Raw genomic sequence first — 583 nt, forward strand, 5'->3', positions numbered from 1 at the left:
ATCTACAAGGTCCCTTCGACCCCACTTCTGTGATTCTATGATTCTACATCACACCACACTCAGACTTGCTCCAGGGAAAGCAGGGAGACCACAGCAGCCAGCGTCCCGCTTCTGTGAAAGGTTGTTAATATAAAATTGAGACCCTGGCAGGGGCTACGTCTACAAAGGAAGGCAGCCGCACACTTCTCCCTCCTCCCCAGTCCAGAGCCATTTAACCATGGGGTAAAAGTCCTTCCTGACCCCAGGTAGGTTTCATTCAGATGCAGTTTGCCAGTTGGTAGCCCAGGGAGGGAGGGTTGGGGGCACTATGGTGCATTTCGGGGTGGCTGCAGCCCACCTTCTCCCCATAGCCCTCCCAGTGCTGCTGCCACCTGCCCCAAGTGCAGCCCAGCTCAGACCCCCACTGGGACAAGCCCAGCCACCCCGCCCTGCATGCAGATCTGGGGGCATATGCCTTCCCAGAGTGCGTGCAGCAGCTCCAGCTCAGAGCTACAAGGGCTGTAAGCTCCCCGCTGACCCCAGGGAGCAGGGTGGCTGCCAGGAGCCCCCTGGGTCCAAAGCCCCGACCCCCCTGGGGGCTAGG

This window comes from Gavialis gangeticus, unplaced genomic scaffold (assembly GCF_001723915.1).
Source record: "Gavialis gangeticus isolate Ggan-Ray unplaced genomic scaffold, GavGan_comp1, whole genome shotgun sequence".
Lineage (NCBI taxonomy): Eukaryota > Metazoa > Chordata > Crocodylia > Gavialidae > Gavialis > Gavialis gangeticus.